The sequence below is a fragment of the Tenrec ecaudatus genome, chromosome 15 (genome assembly GCF_050624435.1).
Source record: "Tenrec ecaudatus isolate mTenEca1 chromosome 15, mTenEca1.hap1, whole genome shotgun sequence".
Lineage (NCBI taxonomy): Eukaryota > Metazoa > Chordata > Mammalia > Afrosoricida > Tenrecidae > Tenrec > Tenrec ecaudatus.
In genome coordinates, this window is record NC_134544.1 from 99,234,704 (window position 1) to 99,259,091 (window position 24,388).

A 24,388-nucleotide genomic window follows, 5' to 3' on the forward strand; every position below is an offset into this window, starting at 1 on the left:
AGAAGTTCTCCAATGGCTAATGAGAAGCTAAAAGGAAAAAGAGAAATTCTGCAGTGTTTCCTAGTTGTTGTTGTTATTGTTTTAATCATTTTATTGGGGGCTCATACAACTCTTATCACAATCCATACATATATCCATTGTGTCAAGCACATCTGTACATTTGTTGCCATCATCATTCTCAAAACATTTGCTTTCCCCTTGAGACCCAGTATCAGCTCCTCATTTCCCCCTACCCTTCCCACTCTCCCCTCCCTCATAAACCCTCCATGATTCAAAAATTATTATTATTTTGTCATATCTTACACTGTCTAACTTCTCCCTTCACCCACTTTTCTGTTGTCCATCCCCCAGGGAGGAGGTTATGTGTAGATCGTTGTAATCGTTTCCCCCTTTCTACACCTTTCCTCTACCTCTAGGTATCACCACTCTCACCACTGGTCCTGAAGGGGTCATCTGTCTGGGATTCCTTGTGTTTCTAGTTGCTATCTGTACCAATGTACATACTCTGGTCTAGCCAGATTTGTAGGGTAGAATTGGGATCGTGATAGTGGGGGGAGGAAGCACTTTAAGAACTAGTGGAAAGTTCTATGTTTCATCATTGCTACCCTGCACCATTACTGGCTTGTCTCCTCCCTGCAACCCTTCAGTAAGGGGGTGTACAGTTGCTTACCAATGGGCTTTGGGTCTCCAGTCTGCACTCACCCTCATTTACAATGATATGATTTTTTGTTCTGATGATGCCTGATACCTGATCCCTTCAACACCTCAGAAGCATCAAAGCCCACATGGAAGAAGCACACCAGCCTTTGTGGTCACAAGGTGTAGAAGGGACCAGGTATCAGACATCAAAGAAAAAAATATCATATCAATGGGTGCCCACCTTCCTGATATGATCACTGAATACAAATGTGTGCATAAGCAAACGTGGTGAAGAAAACTGATTGTGCCCGGCTATCAAAAGATATAGCATTTGGGGTTTTAAAGGCTTTAAGATAAACAAGCAGCCATCTAGTTCAGAAGCAACAACGCCCACATGGAAGAAGCACAGCAGCCTCGTTGTTACCTTGCTTTCACTGTTTCATATTTTGATAAATATTTTGGTTGGTCCTGTGCAAGGAGGTGAATTTCTCCCCTCCAATGAAAGAGATGATTCGAATGTGGAATCGGGGTTTTAGTTTTGATCATTTGTCTGGCTTATGTTATGTGTTCTGACTGTTCTCTATTCTGAACCATAAATATAGAAAGGAGCGAGATTGCAGTTTGTCCCAGACAAACTGCAGAGATAAGCTTATTGTGCTAGAAGAATGCAGTACTTGAGATAGCGTGTAATTAGTGAGTGAGTCTAGTGAGTGAAGGGATGAGCTAAACCCTGATGGAAATCCTTAGTAGAATACAGACCCATGTGTCTAATCCCCATGTGAAGTCTCAATTTCCCAGGATGGCCATCTTCCCTGCTTTCATATTGGAGTGCATGGAACCTTGCTGAACCAGAATATATGGGATGTTATAGGACACTGGATGTTTGAGAGGTGGTTGTGGACTTCTTGGAAGAATGGGCATTGCTCGTCCTTTCTTAGAGGAAACTCTATAGTCATGTGATGATGCAAATTTTTAACAATCTGGCCTCAGTAGGTATGAATATTTTTATTAAACAGAAATAAGTCATTCTCATCAGTGCTACTCCAATATTTTGGGCTCAGTAATGGGAATACTTTCTTAAATAATCAAGTGGAATTTTCTCTCAGGGGCATGCATGTCATGCCTTCCCCGTGAATATAAAGCTCTTAGTATCACACTAACTTTTTATATCAAGTGTGACTACAAGTCTACTAAGTTTCCTTACATGTTTTAAATGTGTTGACCTTCTTTAGTTCAGAGAGAATATGTGTACCTTGTGCCTTGTAAACACTCTTTTTTACAAGTTTAACATGAAACTTTTATTATAAATAAGATTCACACCCACCAAAACATCCACATTCCTACAGGAATATAACATTGGCTCGCTGTCAGGGAAGTGTTGATTATCTTTCCAGACTCCTTGTGATGTGCCTTTCTCCAAGAGCAGTATGTCAGATACACCTTTTCTCCCTCACTTGACACCAGTGTGGTGGGAAACGGTGTTAGGCTGGGTTGTCTAGTAATATGAAAGTATAGATGCTCAGATGCATAAGAAAGAGCTATACATCACAAAGTAAAATTTTATTTTATTTTATTTTATTTTTTTTTGACTGACTCAAGTCTCTTTATTATTTGTGATCAGACAAAAAGGGCTGGTTGACGCTGCAGTGATTAGGGGCAGGGGCAGGGCAGAGCTTGGTGATGAAGTTCATGGCAGGACTTCCCAGAAGGCTCTTCTCTTGTCCCACAGAGCAGACATAATCACAGGGTGACCACTGATTCAGATGAGAGGACATGGAGCTGGCGCTCCTGTCCCGCTGCCATCGGCAGAGGCTGGGAGCACGTCAGTGCAGGGCAGGCAGGCAGCCGGAGGTGGCTCCAGCACCTGGTCTCTGGGCCAGGGAGTCCGAGGGAGCATGGTGATCAAGTCACAAGCCTGCTATGCTCAGTGCCTTCTTTCTCTGTCCCAAGACTCCCGTGGTGGCAGGGGGTTGATGCTGGGGATGTGGGGGAGGCAGCCAGGGGCCTGGAGGCACATGGGGGAAAAGACGCAGAAGTGCACCAAGGACACAGGCTGCATGCCTGGGCTCACAGTGGGCACGGAGCCCCCAGGCCAGGTCCCCCACTCCTGCCACTGTCACACGTCTCCAGGCCTCAAAGTCACATCCCCAGTCAGTTCTGGGCTGTGGTTCACAGTTCCCATATCTCAGGGACAGCGGGAAGTGAGTCCCACTGAGGAGCAGAGTAGAGATGCCAAGATGGTGACCTGGGTGCACTTTGCCAGGGAACTGGGTGCAGAGCAGGAGTCTGGTGCTTGGCTCTCCTCAAGGCAGCCTCCCGTGAGGGGCTGGGCTCCTGCAGGCTGGCTCTGGCCGAGGCTGGGGTGGGGCTGACACCTTGCTCCCATTCGTGGGGTCCAATCTGTGCCCAACACTTGCATTCCTCCTCCCAGCAGCAAGGCCACGGTGGAGGGGCTGACAAGGACGGCAGCAGTGTGGAAGAGGGCAGACCACAGTGAAGATAGACTTCCCGGCTGGCCCAGGGGCATACCAGGAGGGGTGGGAGGGTGCTCAGGAGGTGGGAGGGGTCTCCAGGGAGAGGCAGAGGTTTCAGCAGCAGCAGGAGCTGTCAGCAGCCACGCACTCCGGCCTCACCCAGGCCTCTCCGGAGCCCGCGTAGCACCAGGCCTGCAGCTGAAGCAGGCTGATGGGCTCTTCTCCAGGAACCTCGGGGTTGTCAGATGGCCAGGAAGGCAGGCTCGACAGGGTCCACTGGCAGGTGGCCTCACATGGTTCGGCTGTACTGGATGCCGCCCTTGGCTGAGATGCTGGGCCAGGGCAGAAAGCTAGTAAAATTTTATTAAGAGAACATCCCATCCCAGTCCAACTGAAACCCATGTGTCCAATGCTCGCTGAAGCATCTATGTTGTGATGACTCCCCAACCATAAAATTATTTTCATTGCTACTTCATAATTGACATTTTGTTAGTGTTATGAATCAGGCGACCCCTGTGAAAGGGTCGTTCGACCCCCCAAAGGGGTCACGAACCACATGTTGAGAACCGCTAACTTAGAGGGATGTTTGTCATTGGACAAGGCTTTAAGACCTTAGACACTATTCTTTCTGATAACTGGCCACCATCTAATCTGTTCGCCACACATTGCCATTTACTTACATTGCAGTGATCCATGAATGAGGGATTGAGTATTGAGCAGAGTCACATGAGAAGAACAAATTGTTCTTAGGTGAGGGCTTTGATCAAATGTGATTTCAAGATACTTGCATGCATCTAAGGTATACGTATACATTTATGGTCCACTATAGAGGCAGCATTATCAGCTTGAAAATAATGTAAGAATTTATATGGTAAATTTGGTATTTGTAAGAACAATAACAACTTGGCCAATGATGTAGAATCTGAATTCCTGTAGACTTTTACACTAAAAGTACACTTATTTTTTTAATCATTTTATTGGGGGCTCGTACAATTCTTATCACAATCCATACATCCATCCATTGTGTCAAAAACATATGTACATTTGTTGCCATCATAATTCTCAAAATATTTTCCTTCTACTTGAGCCCTTAATATCTGCTGCTCATTTTCCCCACTCCCCCCACCTCTAAAAGTACACTTATAAGGATTCCAAATTTCATTGGCAGAACACTGTTGAAAACAATATGGATGTGACATACAGGAAAAGGCAAAACCATTTTCTGAACTGAGACATCATAGACAGCAAAGGAAACGTGAACACGGCCAGTAAAAGGAAGTTCCAAGTTGTTTATCATTGTGTAAAATCAAAGCAATAGAGATTTGAACCAATGCCCAGTGATCCAAAGTTCAGGACCTGAGGATAGTAATCCTCTGCTTCCTCTCAAGCTTGGCTGCTTCTGGTTAAAGTCCAAAGGAGTGTTTCAGGGTCTTTTCTCCTGCATCAGGTGTGTTGAAGGCAAAGTCCAGTTCACACAGTGAGGTCCTCAAAATCAGTCTTTTTGATGGGACCTCTGGAGAAAGCTGTATTTCAAAAACACACTGAATGGCAAAATTTGGTTAGCCTACTGCATGTGGCCTAGATCGCTTATAAGCAGAGAAAAAAGTTCTTCCCTAATTACAGGATTGATAACATTATACAAGGTAACTTCTCTCACTGGCAGCCTCTGCATGGCAAGTTGAGCATTTCTCTAAGGGCAAACGTTTGTCTAGGGTTTGTTTCTTAATGAAATGAGACCACTCCCTTCAGACCTGCAGGTAACGCTTTCTTTTCTGGTCATGGGTTTCTATACTTTCTCTTAAATGAATATCGGCTCTGACTGAAGTGAGGACCTCTGAAGGCAAACAGTTCACACAGGATTATTTTAATTTATAAGAAGTGAGAAAATTGAATTCATAGGTCTCAGGACATGGAAAATAATAATAAAGAGATGTTCCCTAGGGGAAAATAAGAGATTGAGAATTCCGTGAGCACAACAGGAAACCCACCCTGGCAACTCATCTGTACCTGCCTCAGAGTCTGGTTCCTGTGCATATTTGATCCTGAGCACCCACTACAGAGATTGAGCCTTCTGTGAGACAGTCTTCAGGAAATGAAATGAAAGCCCCCAGGAAACAGGAGCAGGATATTGTTTGGGAACATTTGTAACTAATACACATAAGAATGTCACTAATGAGGAAACATTTCTTTCAACCTAATCCAGAAGGAAAACCATCCTATATATCTATGTATCTTACTAGAAAACATGAACACATTTTCATATATAAAAATACAACAACATGATAAAACCTAATAATGTAATTCTACTCCAACCACAATGAGCATAATGAGACAATGAAGAAACATTGCTTCTAAATTGCATCAGCATGTTTGTGCGGAGAACTGGAGTTCTCAGGACTAGCCAAAGCGCAATTCAAGACTAGTATATAAACGAAGCACAGGAATTTGTCTATGATAAAGGAGGCGGTTCTCTAATGGGTGATTTCGTTTTGAGGTAACCTGGTCAACTTACTGGACATCTGTTGGGTTACACTGACATTTAAGAAAGTTTTTCCTACCTCTCATTTTTTGTTCCTTTTCTCAGGGTAAGATTGGCGTCTTAGCTGAGTGATCCTCCAGCCTCCATGGTATTCTCTGCACTTTCTCTCTTACAAACATTTCCCCAATTAAGTGCATGCACTTAAATCTCACTGAGGCAAGCATACACACTTAGTACAAAGTTATTGACCATAAGAACACATGCAGACATGTTTTCCTAAATAGGGTATGTTAGACAGGGTTTTCTAGAGAAACAAAACCAGAACACTAATAATTTTATATATGTATTTATGTAGATATAGAAACCATAAGAAATAAACTGTTAATTAATCTATAAAGCAGTATAAATGGCACAGTGCAACTCACTCTGGTGAGACAGCTGTGAAACACTGGCAGTTCTTCAAGTTTTTAAGGCCGCTGGGTAGTCCTCTGTATAGCAGTCCAGGTTACCTGGCCACAGACAGCAAACAACAAGGCAGGTAGGTCACCAACAGTCAGCCAGATGACAGTGTCTGGTAGTCCCCAGCTCAAGAGATATAAATTCCAATAGTGTGGCAATACAGGTCTTGAGGGAACCTCAAATTAAAGTGACACAGTCTATGGGTTAGGTGTCCCACAGGTTGTGTAGCTTGCAAATTGAGGCACAGAGCAAGCAAGGCAGCCACACACTGGTCCGATGATCAAAAGGCAAGAGACAAGAAAGGCGAGGCTTGCCGAGCCATTTATCTTTCCACCCTTCACTTAATCCCACATGCGTTCATTAACCATGTTGGCACAGTAAACGTGTACTGTCTCATAGGGTATTCAATGGGATTTCCAAACTTGATAGTGGGTCATCAAAGGGAGTCATTGTGGTGGTTAAACATGGTTAAAGCTGCTGCCTTTAGAAGGCTAGAAATGTTTTCATAAATTGTACATCATTTTACTCACTCATTGTAATACTGTATTTATTATAGGTGCTAAAATATACTCATAGATTACAGCCAAATAATGGGAGGATTAAAAAATTACCCACGGATTACCTTAATTCCAGTTTAAATGTAAATTTTAAGAATTGTCCTGGCGTCAATCTTCTTAAAAATTTTTAAACTTGGTATTACATATTGACTTAAAAATTTCTTTGAACATGCCAATAATACTTATACAACTTAAATGTTTTCTAATTTGGAAAGGAATTCTTGTTTAATGTGGAAAGTATAAGGCTTAAAATATGTGTTTTATTTATAAAGTATATTGCTCTGGGCTTTCTTAGTGAAAAACCCCACAATATTTACATGTTACTTATTTATACCTTATGAATAAACATATCCATTTTCCCAGAAAGAAATCTTGGAGGACCCCTAGACACTGTTGACATTGTGAATACAAAATAACCTACTATTAGTTGTGAATCCCCTTAATTAAAATATCCTCAAATAAGCAGCACACTAAAAAGACATAATTAAGCCAGTACAACTTTATAATTAGTTAATTGGTTTTCATTGGTTATTATGCTCTGCCACATGTTATAATTCTCTCTCAGTACTCATAAATTTAGAACATGACTAATTTTAAGCTGTCCAAGCCTGAAGAGAGAGAAGCCATATATAAAACTTAAGGGACAATCATGGTCGATCAAGGAAGAATAAAGTTAGACAAAGAATTAATTTACTAACATACAAAATTAGTCTGATAATGTATATAAACAGAAAGAAGCTCATCAAAGATTACATTTTCTAATGGAGCAAATATTCAGAACACAATGTTAGGCTGTGGGTGGTAGGTGTACCCTTATTTGATGTTAAATATTATCCATGGTCTCTTACTCTCACGTAGCTTCCTGATTCTCTCTGGTTAAGTCCTTGTTTTTTATCAGTTTAATGAGTGTTTCCTGCGTGTGAGTGTATGTGTGAGCAAAGGTGTTCTAGGACTTCCTTGTGTTACCTAAGAAGGCCTCTCTGCAGCAACCTAAAGCAATCTATATGAGGTCCACTCTGCTTTCAGCTGGACTCACCCAAGGATGGCTATTCCAATAAGCAAGGTTCAAGGAAGATAAATCCTACTGATTTATTATTAATCATGCTGAAGTAATTACAAGTGATTGCCATTTCATTTGTCTATAGCCTTTTCTTCTTGATTTCCCAGCTTACTCTCAGGACCCAGGTAGACCTGGAGGCAGGATCTCAAAAAGAAGTGTAGTGGATCAACCTTGTTTGGATGTTATGTGCTTCCTGGAAGGTAAGCGGGCCTGGAACATGGGCAGGGGGACTTATCTCAGGGGAGGTATCCTCAGCCAGTATGTATGCAAGACAGGCTCAGACAGGAACCCTGCCTTTTGCCTCTGGAAGCTCAAAGGCATTCAGTCCTGTGCCAAAAGTAGAGATAATGAAACTCCCACTAATGACAACTTAGTTGCTGATTTGTCCACATTTGGTCTCCCTTGCATTTCAGGATATATTTAGATATCCATGCACCCAGGATGTCTCCCCAGCATTTAGCCCATTAGGTGAGAGAGGGATTGACCCGCTGTTTTTATCATGAGTAACTTTTTCAGGACTTCTCTTTTCTCTGAGTGGAGAGCCCCAATGTGCTGGGAGAGAGGGACTTGTTGGCTCTGGACACACAGGGTGTATGTGGGATTGACATCTTTCCATTTGGGGGTGAAGATACAGCACCCACTTGTGCAGGATGTCTTGTGAGGTTAAGTTCCTGGCTCACAGGAATCTAGAGCCATGGACACAAATATTAGGGTTGCCAGCTCAAACTGAGAGGGGATGTACAAAGTATTCCTGTGACCCTTTTTCCTAGGTCTGAGTAAAAGGTAAATTGTTCGTTTTGAAAAATGGAGACAATGTTTCCAATGTAAGCACCTTTAATTTGCTACCTCTTCCATCTTGTGAGAATAGGATCACCTGGGAATAAAGGGATGGAGGGTTTCGATGGATGATAGAATAACCGGTAATGAACTTGTTTTCTTTAATATGAGCTTCACCACATTTTCCAGGGAGAATACAGTTGTGATCTACAAATTAGTAACATAGTATAATTGAGCCCTTTGGCACCTTGCTTATATGGGAACACATCCCTGCATATGTCTAATAGCAGAGAAGGCTCCTTGAGGGCAGGACACAGTAAAACAGGTCCACACGAGAGCTTTGAGAACCCTTGGTCATGATATTGTCATATTTAAACATTTATATACTACTTTATTTTGCCAAGTGTAATGAACCATATGCAAATGATATAAAAGTTAACTGAGAAGAGACGATATATGTCTGATTCCTGGGTTTGCTTGTCTACCTACAGCAGTTCACTTCATTTAGGTAAAACGTGAGAGAGGAGACACCTCCACAAGCATAATTCACAACATGAGTTTGTTGATGGGTTTGGTTTGGGGTTCTTTCCAGGGATTTAGAGTGCTAGAGTCAGCGTCTGTACTTAAGATCAGAATCTAGGTCCTGGGATTAATCACTGTTCCCAGTTCAAGAACAGGAGGCAAGGGATAGATTTGGGAGATAAATATCATGAGTTAAGAGGCAGGTGTTATGGCCAGTTTAAAGGGTTTTATCATTGGTATACATGTGGTAAGCTCTTATGTGTACCAGTGTACATGGTCCTGTGTAGCTCAAAGTGAAAGGCAAGACTGGGGCCATGATAGTGGAGGGTGAGGAAATCTCAAGGAACTACAGGAATAATGTGTTTCATTGGAGCTATACTGCACCCTGGTTGACTCATCCCTTCTTTGTGACGCTTCTGTGATGGGATGTCCCATTGTCTACAGATGCGTTTTGGATCTCTATGTTTTGTTTGTTTGTTTTGGGTCTTCTGATACCACTTAGCTGATCCCACTGACACCTCAGGATCACACAGGCTGGTGTGATTCTTCCATGTGGGCTTGTTGCTTCTCTGCTTTTTTAACTAGTTGGTCACCATCAGCTTTCTTCACATTTGCTTGTGCACCCATTTTTTTTCCTGCAGCAATCATGTTGGAATGATGAGCATCACAGAATGCCAAGTTGTTAAAACAAAGTGTTCTTGTGTTGAGGGAGGGCTCCAACAGTGGTCCAAAGTCCATCCACGACCTCAGTGTATTGCCATATAAATACATGTACATAGGCCAATACCTCTATTTTTACTAATTAATGTATTACATATGTACACATTAATTTATGATGTATAGGGAATTTTTATTTCTTCTGCTTCAAAGTCGTTTTTCTTTTTTTTTTAATGATTATTTTTCTGATTGGCCTAGCTAGAACATACAGTATAATTTTAAATATGAGTGTTGAAAATGAACATGTATATTTGTCCTGTTTCTGAGGTTGGATGATATTTTTATCTCTTTCTGCTATATATGACATTTTTCAAAGTCTGTTTTGTTATGAGTATATTAGCATATGTGTAAGACCTGTTTCATGTTAGATTTGTGTTTTTTCCTTTTAATTTGAAAAGTCATGCTTTGTTTAGTATATATTCTGTCTCTTTAATTGAATAGTTTTCCCCCTATCAATTGGTATATTTGAATGCTAATTTTTTGTTTTTGATTAATCATGATATATACCGTATAGACTCGTGTATAGGTCCAGTTTTCTCAGCACATTTTTAATGCAGTTTTTGTGGTAAAATTTGGTGCCTTGGCTGATTTTCGGGTCAGATTATTCTCAAGTGTATATGATACTTAGTAATATGTCTGACTCAGATTCCAGTTCTTAAAGAACTTTTTCATGCAGATCCATTACCAATATTGATACAATTGAATATTGTATCAAGAATGAATGACTCAATGACTATTAGTCTACAATTTTCTTGAAATAGCTTTATCTGACATTGGTATCAGTTTATTTCTGGTCTCATAGAAAGTTAGTAAGTGTTCTTTCCAAACTAATGTTGTTTCAACCCAATAACTCGAACTTAAACAACAAAACAGTAAAAAGGTGTTTAATAAGGGGTCTGATATCGAGGAATTCAAGAATAAAGAAAATATTTTGAAATTGACTGTGGTAGCAATTGTACAATACTGCTTGATGTGATTAAGCTATGTTATGATATATGCAAGCGCCCCCAATGAAATGATTTTTTAAAGGATTTATTCAACATATCTGAAAACTTTTGTCGTTAGCTACCAGATCTTCAGTTTTCATTTATCTTACAGTTAGGCTACAAGTTTCTCACGAAATTTTCTTTTGACTCAACTGAATAACTGTCAATGGAAACCAGCCTCTAATAACCGAGGCGTCTACAGGTACAATTGTATGGATATAATATATAAAGATCATAGTAAAGTTAGAGAAGATAAGAGAGAGAATAAAATAAAGGAGTCGGACACATTTTGTGGTAGCATGCTCACCTCAGCTTCTCTTGCTGGTCCACATGGAGTTTGGAGAAGAGATAGGAGAGAGAGTCTTTACTATCTTGGGATATTTATAGGTAGCCATAATATATGAATACTCAGTAGTTACATCCATCACAAGGTGGGTGGCAACCACAATAAGGTCTCTAAGCTCACAGGTGAGAAAACCTAATACCTGCTTCAGGGCGGAAGGAAAGAGGGGGATGGGTGCCACAGCAGGAGAAGATAGCAAAGGAATGTCCACTTGTATAGGGAGATAGAATCAAACATGTGCTCACTTTAAGGAATGATGTTTAATGCAGGATAATGTACTTGGGCATTAACTTACCAAAGTGGTGGCTTTCCTACCGTGGAATACTAGCTTTCCAGATACCCTCTGTTATAAATTAGGGAATATAGTCCTAGTCATATTTCCCAAAGTGTTAATTTCCCACAATTATTGACCTTCTAAACAGCCTGAAACAGTGATTACTATGGATCCATAGCTCTGTTGGACCTTCTGATTTTCCAGCTGACACCTCAGTGTAGAGGATTAAATAATTTACACTCCATTTGACAGACAAATAGCCAGTCACACCTAAGTGTGTGTTGCCATCACAATAAAGCCCAAGTTTGTGAAAATGTTCTGCCTTGTGTCATGCTGGGTGGACCTTAGACAATTTCCTTCAGCTAACCTCCAGAGGAATGGTTTAATGAAGTTTAGGAATTCCTCATTGATTTTGTAGTCACTTTGTTTGTTCTAATTTTTAACAAAAGAAACCCATCCCTTTTATAAATTAGAGAAATAATAACTTGTAAATATAACTAGCACATTAGCATGTCTTTGTGTATGTCTAGTGTGATCATTAGAGGTTTCTCAGTCTGTTGTTATGTTAGCTATCATTGAGTCAATTCCAACTCCCAGGGACCCAGTGCATGACAGAAAAAAACACGGTCCTCTTGTGCCATCCTCTCAATTTAAGATGAACCCATTGTTGCAGTTTGTTAATCCATTTAGTAGAGGGATTACTTTTTTCACTGCCCCTCTATTTTACCAAACATATTCTTCTTCTCCAGGTACAGTTCTCTTCTGATAACATTTCTAAATTATATATTAACCCTCACCATCCTTACCTCTAAGTAGCACTCTGACATTACATCTGCCAGAACAGAATTGTTTGTCCTTTTCGATGTCCATGGTACTTGGGATATTCTTGACCAGCACTGCAATTCAAACTTATTGATTCTTCTTCATCCTTCCTTATTCGGCGTCCATCTTTCACATGCATATGAAACCATTGACAATAGCATGTTTAGGTCAGGTAAACTCAGTCCTCAAAGTAATATCTTTGCTTCCCAACACTCTAAAGAGGCATTTTCCAACAAATTTAATGTATCTATTGATTCACCATTTGTTTTGTTTTTTTATATAACCTAACCTTTTTTTTGCATAAACTAACCTTTTTTCTGGAAGGAATTAAAACTTAGATTAAAAATGTTGATCAAAGAGCCACCTGGTATTCAACCTTACTTTTCAATCAGCCTGCCTAAAACCTCTGAAACTGAAACCTGGATTTAAGACCTAGGGGAATGGTGCACCTTATATTCCACATATGCACGATGACTAAGCATGGAGAAAGTTGAGAATTGTGTGTTTTTCTACAAGCCTAACTTGCAGATTAGTTCTATAGGGGCACCAACCTACACCACTGTCAAGTAACTGCCACCTCACAACTCCCTGCCTTCAGAAACTCACGGGCTTGCAAAAGAGCAATACCAGTGATAACTATGTAGCCATTCAGGCTAATGCCTCCCTACTTTATTGCAGCATAACCTCTTTCCATCACATTTATTTTGTCTTCCTACCCTTCCAAGCTCCTGGTGAAGCATGCTTCACAAGCTCATGCCTAGACAATAGCAAATAAACAAGATGCCAGTCTTGGTGTATTTCTTGATTGTTAATATTTCTATGTTTGCTTAGTCTATAAAGAAATATATTTCATTTTTCCTGTGGAAGGTGTTTCCCCTCCCTTCATAAACACACAATAATACCACAGAAAGGGAGAGATATAAAGAGAGCAAGGACATGATATGGAATATGTTGTTTATAGTAGAGAATTTCTGAGCTATTATAAAATCTTAAGTTAGGATTAGAACAGAGTCAGACAGTCCAAGTGGGAAGTGATGGGCTTATTATGTTATAAACTTGAGGAGACTTCACAAAGTGAGTGGGATAAAGTGGAACTAAAGGTAATTAGTGGAAGTTTGTTACAAAAATATTGAAGGTTCTTCATATTGATATGTCCATGAGATGAGATGAAATCTTTTGAGAAGTAAATGTATATGGTTAGAGAATGATAACAATGAGTAAAGCCTAATAGTGCTATGGAACTCATACTATGTGTCAAAATCACAATGAAATGAACATCCCTCAATATTATAAGCCACATCTTTCTTTTAACATGTATTTGATTGCTTAGGATTCAGATTAAAGAGATTATGTGGGCTCTTTTAGGACTCAGTGACTGATGTGGATGTTACTTTGGATTTTACCGCAGAAGAATGGGCAATGCTGGATGTTTCTCAGAAGTGACTCTACAGAGATGTGATTGTTGAAAACCTCACAAACATAGCTATTGTAGGTAAAAAGAACTTCATCATTTCAAATTAATTCCTTACTTACCAAATATATACAACAATGGCTTAGGAATACCTGGTTAGATATGCCAATTAAGTTAATTTTCTCTCCAGAACAATTATATCACAGGCTTCCCATGATCACAAATATCTACATATTGCAGTCTACCATTACTTTGTCTATTTGCCACACTGTCAAATCTTGCATGTTGTTATTCTGGAATCGACCCAACCAATATTTCAATTACTACCAGTATTATAAGGAAAGATGAGCAAATATTCAGGAATTAAATCCATGTGGTAAAGATGACTATGTTCTCAGCTAATAACACAAAATAGCCATCAGAATTTCCATTGAGTATGGGGGAGAAATATTTTGGTGATCTCCTTCAATTTTCCATGTAAGTCACTATGAGCCAAAATTGTCTTATCATCTAATAATATTTTACATATATACATATAGTTATGTTTATATATTATACATAAAATCAATTGTTATGTATGATATATAACACATCTATCTGTGCACAATCAATGCATCATCTGCACATCTTCACCCACTGCTCGTTTGTGCATTTGAAATCATAGTGACAGCATAGTACATGGTGGAATTTTGCATAGGATTTTTTGAGGATGTTAAACTTAATGGAAGTAGATCACCTCCTCTTATGTCTGGATAGCAGCTTTGTTTCAACAGCACCATCATTTAGGAGGCCAACACCTAATTCATTGTGTGTAGTGCTTAATCATTGGCCTGGTAAGCCAACATTTTCCTGGGGAGAAAAATAAGGCCTTCGTCCACAAGAAGCTATAGTTTCAGAAAATTACAGGGCCATTTCTGTATGGTCCTATAAAGTAGATATGAGTCAAAATCAACTCAATCAAAGGCAATTTTGAAACATATGCTGGGAGCATAGAAAAGATCATAGCAAATGGAAATTTTCCACATTTTGATGCCCCTCTTATGTATTTGTAGATTAATGTAATATATGTGTTTATATATTATGAACATGTAGACAGAGGAACATGATCCTGGTGGTGCATTGTATTAACCATCTGGCCTGTAACGGAATGGAGAGTGCCTCTAGCATATCAGCAACACCCTATCATACATATGATGCTGGCTATTCTTATAAAAATCATATTTATAGTCTATCTTATGGGGTTACTGAATAGAATGCAGTTTATATTTCTATCTATATTTACATGTGTGTAATTTCTAAGTATGTTCGTAATTATACATATATATGTATGTAGATAAAAATATATACCCTGTATGTATGACTTTGGTTATACTTTCTTTGTTGCATATCTATATATGATTGTGTGTGTTTGAATTTGTGTCTATCAGTAATATGTTAGCTTACTGCCACTATGTACTTGTGAATTATATTATGAATATTTGAAATATGTTTCTCTTATGTTCATATATAGAATCACTATATATTTCATTAACCCTGTGACCATTATTGTTGTATCACACTCAGGTATTTAAATAATGGTTTACTAGACAATTGAGGGAGAAAATTGAATGTTTAGTATCCATGTTAATAATGAAATGGTAAAAAATGTCTTTTTAACTTTGTTTTCAACACAAGATATTTTCCAGTAAAATCTAGGGGAAGATATAAGGAAAACACTCTTCATGGAGTTTCCAGTGTTATGAATATAAGCAGTGTGGTAAGGCTTTTTCTCAACTACACATGCCTCATTCAACATAAGTGAATTCACAAAGAAGAGTGGCCTGGTGAATGTAAGGAAATGTGAGAAAACTTACTGAAATGACTAGCCACAATCAACATATGAGAACTCAAAGTGGAGAGAGGCCTTATGAATGCAAGGAATGTGAGAAAACTTTTACTAAATCCTCACACCTCACTCAACATATGAGAATTCACAGTGGAGACAGGCCTTATGAATGTAAGCAATGTAACAGAGCTTTTACTCATTCTACTACCCTCAATGTACATAAGAGAATTCACAGTGGAGAGAGGCCTTATGAATGCAAGGAATGTGAAAAAACATTTACTCGATCCTCACAACTCACTCAACATAAGAGAATTCACGATGGAGTGAGGCCTTATGAATGTAAACAATGTAACAAAGCTTTTACTCAATCGACTACCCTCAATGTACATAAGAGAATTCACAGTGGACAGAGACCTTATGAATGTAAGGTATGTAAGAAAACTTTTACTCAAAAGACTAGCCTCAATCAACATATGAGAACTCACAGTGGAGAAAAACCTTATGAATGCAAGGAATGTAAAAGAACTTTTACTCAATCAGCCTCCCTCAATAAACATAAGAGAATTCACAGTGGAGAGAGGCCTTATGCATGTAAGGAATGTGAGAAAACTTTTACTCAAATGATCAGGCTAAATGAACATATGAGAACTCACAGTGGAGAGAAGCCGTATGAATGTAAGGAATGTAAAAGAACTTTTTCTCAATCAGCCTCCCTCAATAAACATATGAGAATTCACAGTGGAGAGAGGCCTTATCAATGTAAGTAATGCAAAAGAGACTCTTCTCAATCTACTACCCTCAAAAATCATGAAACTTCACTGTGGAGAGGGGCCTTATCAATGTAAGGAATGTAAGAAACCTTTCCAGCATTCTGTTTAGCTTCAGTCAACATAGTGGAATGCTCAGTGGAGAGAGGCTTTAGGAATCTAAGAAAACTTTTACTCTCTCTAATTGCCTCAGTGAATATATGAGACGTAAGTGGAGAGAGACCTTATGAATATAAGGAAAATGAGGGAACTTTTACTGTATTCTCACTGAACATATGAGAATTCACAGTGGAAAATGGCCTTATCAATGTAAGGAATGTGAGAAAACGGACTCAGTCTGCTAGCCTCACACAAAATATAAGAATTCACAGTGTCCTGAGGACAATATTGCTCTTCAGAGAAGCCAAAGCACAGAGAGAACTATAGGGCCAGCAACACTACAAGATATGGCATCCCTGACTGACTCCCCTCACTGACCCATACAGCTTCAGGGGACAACACTGGAGACCATGTGGGAATTACATCTGATCTGACCCCACCACACTGAGATGGAACACTAAGGGCCTACAACAGAACAGCAAGGGGAACAGAACAACAAAGTGACCAGGGAATACGAAAAGTGCCTTTGGGGCCAGGGTTTGACACCCCATGAGACTCCACCAGAAAAAATTCCTAAAGATCAACAAATGGACTTTGAATTATTTACAGGCTTTTCTCTTTTTTCATTCTGTTGTTTTTATGATTTTGTTTTCTTTTGTTGCTTTGTTTTCACTGTCTTGTTTTTTGTGCATATTATCTCTGCAGGCCTATCTAAATAAGGTAGGTGGGATAAACAATGGGGAGGAGAAAACAATGGGACTGATGGTTCTAGGGAACATGGGAGAAGGGGAGGCAGGGAAAAGGAAGTGGGTGTTAAAATCCCAGGGACAAGGGAATAACAATTGATCCAAAATCAATGGCAAGGAGGGTATAAGAAGCCTGGTAGGGCTTGATTAAGGCCAATGTAACTGGGAGGAATTACTGAAACCCAAATGAAGGCTGAACATGATAGTGGGATAAAAGCAAATAGGGGAAAAACTAGAAGGCAAAGGGCAATTGTAGAGATCTAAAAACAGATATGTATATGTGTAAATGTATATAGAATGATGGGGAAATTGCTCTAGGTGCATATATGTATAGGTTTAGTGTTAAGGAAGCAGATGGACATTGGGCCTGTACTCAAGTACTCCCTCAATGTAAGAACACTTTATTCTATTAACCAGGCATTCCACAATGTTCACTTTCCCAACACAATTGCTGAGGACAAAGTGGGTGCATGAGCAAAGATGTTGTTGCCAGGCTATCAAACAATAAAGCATCTGGCTGATAAGCAACAAAGTTCACATGGAAGAAGCACATCAGTCTGTGTGATCACAAGTTGTTGATAGCCTCTATAAGTTATCAAGGGTTCCTGAGGGAGGGAGCATGGAAGAGGGAGGGGAGAAAAGCAAAGAGCTGATACCAAGGGCTCAAGAAGAAAGAAAATGCCCCTTCCCCCAGAAGAATTTGTTTCAAAGGATGACATTGATTCTGCAGCACCCAGAGAGGGACATATCTCATCAGAGCACATGGCAGCAGATGAACGGGGAGGAGGAGAGACTGGAGAATGGCCTGGCCCACCAGACTGTGAGGATGATGTTCCTGATTGGAGCAGCCAGTCCACAGAGAGGACAACAAGGCTGGCCCCACTATGAGACACGATGCCCCTCACTGACCCATGGCGCTACAGGGGACAGCACTGGAGACACAGTGTGGGAATTGCGTCCGACCTGATCCCACCACACTGAGGCAAAGCACTGGGGGAGTGCAGTGGAACAGCAAGGGAATGGAGCAGCAAGGTCCCCAGGGAATGCTGAAAGTGGACTTTGGGGCCAGGGCGTGCTGCCTCAACAGACTGGACTGGAAAACACTCCTAAAGCCAACAAATGATCCTTGAACTAACTACACGCTCTTCTTTCTTGATGTGTTTTGTTCTTTGTCAGTGGTTTGTTGTTGTTTTGTTGTATACTGTTGCTTTGTTTTCCTCTGTCTTGTTTTTGTGCATGTTATTATCTCCACAGATCTGTCTAAATAAGACAGGCTGGATGAACTATCTGGAGGAAAAATAATGGGACCAACAGTTCCGGGGGACTTGGGATAGGGGGAGGTGGGGGATAAGGAAGTGGTGATAACAAACCCAGCAACAAGGGAACAACATGGTATCTAAATTGCTGGTGAGGTGGGAGTGGCAGGCCTGGTAGGGAATGATCAAGGGTAAGGTAACGAAGAGGTATATCTGTAACCCAGGTGGGGAAGGAGCATGATAGTGGAGTAGGAGGACAGTCAAGGGAAATAGAGGAAAGAGCTAGGGGGGAAAGGGCATTTATAGAGGTCTAGACAAAGACATGTACATGCAAATATATAGGAGGATGGGGAAATAGGTCTATGTGCCTATATTTATAGGTTTAGTATTAAAGTGGCGGAAGGACCTTGGGCCTCTACTCAAGCACTCCCTCAATGCATGAATACTTTTTTCTATTAAATTGGTATTCTATGATGCTCATCCTAACAACCACTGAAGCCGAAGCGGGTGAACAAGCAAATGTGGTGAAGAAAGCTGATGGTGCCTGGCTATCAAAATATTTAGTGTCTGGGATCTTAAAGGCTTGATGATAAACAAGCGGCCATCTAGTTCAGAAGCAACAAAGCCCACATGGAAGAACACATCAGCCTGTGTGAGCACATGGTTCCGAAGGGATCGGTTATCAGGCATCAAAGAACAAACAATTCATATCATTGGGTGCACACTTCCATGATACGATCGCTGAGGACAAACGGGTGCATAAGCAAATGTGGCGAAAAAAGCAGATGGTGCCCGGCTATCGAAAGAGATAGTGTCTGGGGTCTTAAAGACTTGAAGGTGAACAAGTGGCCATCTAGCTCAGAAGCAACAAAGCCTACATGGAAGAAGCACACCAGCCTGTGCAATCACAAGGTGTCGAAGGGATCTGGTATAAGGCATCATCAGAAAAAAAAATAACATCTTACCATAGCAAATGAAGGGGGAAGTGCAGAGTGGAGACCCAAAACCAATTTGTCGGCCACTGGGGATCCTCCCACAGAGATGTCTAGAGGACGAGATGAGTCAGTCAGGGTGCAACGTAGCACTGATGAAGGATACAGCTTTCCTCCAGTGCCTAAATGCTTCCTTCCTCCCCTGCACCCCCCTCTCGCCCCCACTATCATCTGAATTCTACCTTGCAAGTCTGGATAGAGCAGAGGATGTACACTGGAGCAGATAGGGGCTGGAGGCACAGTGAATCCAGGATGGATAATACCTTCGGGACAATGGGTGAGGGGCGATACTTGGAGGGTAGAGGGTGCGTGGGTTGGAAAGGGGGAATGGATTACAAAGATCTACATGTGACCTCACTGGGGAATGGACAACAGAAAAGGGGGTGAAGGGAGATGCCAGATAGGGCAAGATATGACAAAATAACAATTTATAAATTATCAAGGGCTCATGAGGGAGCAGGGAGGGAGGGAGAATAAAAGGACCTGATGCAAAGGGCTTAAGTGGAGAGCAAATGCTTTGAAAATGAATAGGACAAAGAATGTACAGATGTGCTTTATACAATTGATGTATGTATATGTATGGATTGGTTTAAGAGTTGTATGAGTCCCTAATAAAAGGCTTAAAAAAGAAGAAGAAAATGCAGAAACTTGGTGAGTTTCAATAATCAAAACAAATGAAAATAAAATTACTAAAAATGGAGACATCGGGGGTAATGTATTTAAATATTTACTTTAAATAAAAAAACAAAAGGAAAAGTCATTTAACATTAGTAAACCAGCACAGTAAGTGGAAAACAGTTTCAACAAAAACAATAAGGTATCAACAATGAGTACTATTCCCTTAGCTCAATCAGCAACCAAGCTAAAATGTAGAGTTAAAATCCTTCAAAACTGGATTCCTCATCATCATCTGTATCCCAATGCAGAGCTTCAGCTGGTGTGAGGTCATCATAGATGCTGTCCTCACTGAGATCGCCATCATCACTACTGCTGTCATTTTCATACAAAGCAGTCTTCACTGCCATCCAAAGCATTACTATTACTACATTTCTGGAAGGCACGTCGCACCATGTCTTCTGGAATGTCTTCCCATGCATCTCGAACCCACTTTGTTGTTAACTCTGTTAGGATTCATTGGATTTCCTCCTTTTGTTAATTGGGCTTCACCAGATGACACCCATTCATGCCACATCCTTCGCACATGGTCTTTAAAAGGCTTATTCAAAGATACATCCAGAGGCTGCAGTACAGATGTAAGCCCACCTGGAATCACGGCTAAAGTAACTTTACTAGATTTTGCCAATTTTTTTATGTCATCCGGTAGGAGGGCTCTGAAAATATCCCAAACAAATGACGATGGCTTTTTCTTTAGGGCTGCTCCTGGTCATTGGTTCCAAATTTTTTCCAGCCATTTTTTTCCCATCTTCATCCATCCAGCCTTTAACATGTGCATGCACAGAAATTTTTGGTGGGAAATTGATCTTTTTAGGCAAGGTCTTTTAAAAATAATGACAGGACGCAGCTTAGTTCCATTAGCCAAACGTGATAGAACAAGGGTAAAGTGTTTTTTTTGTTTTTTTCATTTCCTGCGGTTTTGAGAAAAATGTTTTTTTCTCCTTAACTTGCCATAGTTCTGTTGATTGGAAGATCAAAATTCATGGCAGTTTCATCCATATTCTCAATATCTGCCAGGTCATAATTATAAATTGTCGCGCGCCAGGTCTTGCCAGCAAGAAAAGACACGCAACAACAGGATTCTTCCACAGGCGTTTAATGCGGGTTCAATTTTCAGACCCCGAAGCCTCAAACTGCTGCTGCTTATATACGCTCTGTGGGGACGTGCTGTGCATTGATTGGTGCGTTCGCCAGAACCTTCGTTTGCATACTCCAGGGTGGAGTTATGACTACGTCATCTCAGCAGCGCGCACACGCTAAGTGGTTGTTTACCACTTAACTGGGCCACCGCCCTGACTGCCCGGCGCCATCTTGTAATGGCGGTGAGAGCTGCGGCTTCCCACATCTCCTCCTTTCTTATTTATTTTAAGCCTAATCCATCGATCAATCCCGGAGCCTCCAGCAGCTCCAGGAGATCAAGATGGATATAAGAACCCAAATCTGGTCACCCTGATGCGTGCAATGAGCAAAGCTCCACATGGTGCAAGGGCTGACCAAGATCCAATTTCTGTCACTCTTCCCAGTGCAATGGGACAATTCCCTTGGGGTGCAAGAGCTGACAACTTATGGGGGTTAATTTTCTTTTAACAAAGAAAGCCAAAGATCATGGGAACCACCCTGCTCAATCGCTAATAATGCCTGCATAATGATGACTTTGTCACATTTTTTCTGGGCCTTAAGCTTGCAGAGCAACCATAGCAACAACACTCCTCCACAGCATATAATTGCAGGAAATGTAAATACTCCCACCCACTCTTTAAAGTAGGAAAAAGCAGTAGAAAGCCAAGAAGTAAAATCTTCAACAGTTATAGGTTTCATTCGTGTGCCATTAAGAGTCGTAATTTGCATCCGAAGTTGTTCTTGAAGTTCTTCTAGCTCAGCTGTCCATTGTCCAGTAAGGTACTGGGATATGTTCTTGCTGCTAAAAGAAGACTCATTCAAGAATTTTAAAGGTGTTATGCACAAATTAGGTGTGGAAGAAATACAACTTAATTGCACCATGCTAGTAAGAGTGTCCACTTGTTGTTGTAGTGAATCAACTCTCTGATTCACTAGCAGTATTCCAGACATTAATCAAGCATCTGTTTTCTGAGCTGTGGATAACGCTTCTGATGTAGATTGCGTAATATTATTAATGACATTTGCTGTCATTACTTGATTAGACATAGCCAATCCTGCTGTAACCGCTGCCACAGCTGAAACCGTAATGGCTGTGATAATTGCTGCGGTAATGCCAAAATCTCTTTTTCTTCTATAAAGTGTGGCAATAGGAAAGGCATTAGGATCTGCTTCAACAGGTATGGGTATCATAGTGGGAATTTTTACCATCAAAGCAAATGGCACAGAGCCATTCCAACATTCAGCAAGCCAACACTGACTGCTAGAGCTATTACATGAAGCTTCCCAAAAACTATTATTACTGTGACTAATGTTGAATGTTATCAAAAAGAAAAATGGGGCCTGAACACAAACAGGTGATGGCTTAAATTGTACCTTTCATATATTAACCATAGTTTTTACACTCAACTTCTTTGTACTGGTATTGTATATGCCTGTGACATTATACAAAGTATCATTAATTCCAAACAGTTTTGCAAAAGGAGTTACTATTGTAGATGCTCCACGCTGATTATACAATATCCATTCATACGGCCAAGTATTATCAGAACCAGTGGTATTAGTGCTACTATTCCATTTTGCTTTACCTAAAGCTGGAGTCATATCAAAACCTGGTATAATAGGTTTGTTCCGATAATTTGGAGACTGACACTGAGTAAAAGAAGGCAGAAAACCTTTTTCAGGTGAACAACTAGGTAATACGGCACGTCTGGTCACATTAGGTGGCGCTACTGATTCATTAATAGGCCCAGAGGGCCTGGATCCTTCACGAATCACCATGAGTGTTGTTATATTCACAACTTTTCCTTTCTCAGAGGTACCATTTCCACCTGTAGCCCCTTGTACAACTTTCGTAAGGGTAGATATAATATTATTAAGTGCAGAGTCTCTAGAAGGATCCACCCAATTGACTAAAGATCCATTTCTTACATATATACAAGGTGCACTAGTATTAATGGTAAATAAATTCTGCACACTTGGCGCACTGCAACACAATAGTGCGAGCCTCTGCACGAGTAATTGGAAACTTAATGCGTAGGGTGGCAGCAGGCACATGATACAGCGCATGAAAGTAGCCGCCAATACTGCAGCAGCCAGTCCTGCATTTGTCAAAGGACCGCCAACTTCCCTGCAAGCCTTCATCCATGCCTGCAATCCTTTGGACTTCCCTGGCGTTATAACTGTTCTACATTCTTTAGTACACTGCTCAAAAACTAGCTGCTCAATGAGAGGCATGGCTGTGTCTTGATCTCCAAAATTTTTTCCTGCTGCTTCCAACATTCGTGCCACAAAATCTGAAAAAGGTTCGGTAGGTCCCTGTACAATTTTTGTTAAGTTGCCCCTAACCTCTCCTTTATTAGGTAAAGTTCTCCATGCTTTGCTTGCAGCAGAATTTATTTGCTGATATACTTGCAATGGATATGCTGTCTGATTATTAGCCCACCTCCCTTGGCCTGTAAGCATTTCAAAATCCCATGCTGGCTGCCCTGCCACAGCATTTTCTCTAGTCTGAGCTGTTAATAAATCCTGCCATAAAGATTTCCATTCCAGGTATTGCCCTGTGGTCAATACTGCTTTTGTTACAAATGTCCAATCGGCAGGAGTCATAGCATGGCCTGTAAGCCTTTCAATTAAAGATTGAGTATAATTTTCACTTACCCCGTAAGCTCTCACAGCTTCAGCTAAGTCCTTCACTTGTTTGTGTTCTACGGGTGTATGATAACGAGCATTATTCTGGTCCTCAAACACTGGATACATTTGTTGAATTGCTCTACGGGTATTGGGTGGGCAGAAGGAGTAGCCACACCCTTTCTGCTTGTCTTCCTTATAAGGAGGTGGTGCTGACGGGCTCACAGCTGTCTTCCGTAGAGCACTATACTGCCCTCTTTTGGTCGCTTTTAGTGCGTCATACCGACCTTCCTCATAGCGAACAGCTACCTCCTCTAACTGCTCCTCCTCCTCCTCTGATAGTTCCAAGAGTTCTAATTCTCGCCACGGATATAAAGGCTCCGAATGGCAGGCACAGTTTTTCTTTTGCTGATCAGCTTCCTCCCCTAATTTTATCTGCGCAGTTTCTTCCTTTTTGGCAACTCTGTGCTGCCTTTTCCGAGTCTCCTTAGACTCGTCCCGTTCTGTTTCTGACATGCTTTCCTGAACGTCCTCCAAAGCCTGCTGTCCCTGTTGTAATGGCTGTCTACACTCTTTATCCTCAATACATGCTTTTATTAACTTCCAGATGGGTCTAGTTCCCGATTTCAATTTCCCTTCTTTTGCAGCTCGGTCTACATCCCAGCCCAGTTTATTCCAACTCGCCAAAGTTAGAGAACCTGTAGATACAAACCACGGTGCTATCTCATCCACATTTGTTACAAACTTACGCAACGTTGGCT

At 40.7% G+C, this 24,388-nt stretch overlaps 1 pseudogene; it reads right to left on the bottom strand.

The window, feature by feature from the left end:
• The window catches only part of LOC142427635 (small ribosomal subunit protein RACK1-like), a 30,278-nt pseudogene extending 6,135 nt beyond the window's left edge, over window positions 1–24,143 (bottom strand).
• Between the last annotated feature and the right edge of the window lie 245 nt (window positions 24,144–24,388).